The sequence below is a fragment of the Penaeus monodon genome, chromosome 15 (genome assembly GCF_015228065.2).
Source record: "Penaeus monodon isolate SGIC_2016 chromosome 15, NSTDA_Pmon_1, whole genome shotgun sequence".
NCBI classification, from domain to species: Eukaryota; Metazoa; Arthropoda; class Malacostraca; order Decapoda; family Penaeidae; genus Penaeus; species Penaeus monodon.
This window is the reverse complement of record NC_051400.1, coordinates 6,353,226-6,353,506: the sequence shown is the minus strand read 5'-3', so window position 1 is coordinate 6,353,506 and position 281 is coordinate 6,353,226. Positions and strand designations below refer to the sequence as shown.

The 281-nt window shown below is 24.6% G+C and overlaps 1 protein-coding gene across 1 annotated transcript in view; it reads left to right on the top strand.

The window, feature by feature from the left end:
- LOC119582197 (alpha-(1,6)-fucosyltransferase-like) overlaps positions 1–281 on the top strand; it is a gene marked incomplete at its 5' end in the record, with an annotated part of 21,073 nt that overhangs the window by 9,102 nt on the left and 11,690 nt on the right.

Genomic DNA, 281 nt, shown 5'->3' with positions numbered 1-281 from the left:
CATATATTCTCTATCTGTTCTACGTGTTGAATAATTCAGTTGTAAATATAAAAGAACTATAAATCATATTCAAATAATATACATTAAATTTCCCGAATTTCATACATAGAAATACTATATATATGCAATATCCTATGGATGAATATTTTAAACAAACGTTTTTTTTTTTATTATTCAGATTCCATTCATAATGATTTCATTTTAGCTTACACCATGACGCACCAATACTATAATGTTTTCATCTAATATTTTTCAGCCACAAACAGTCGTAGTAATATTAG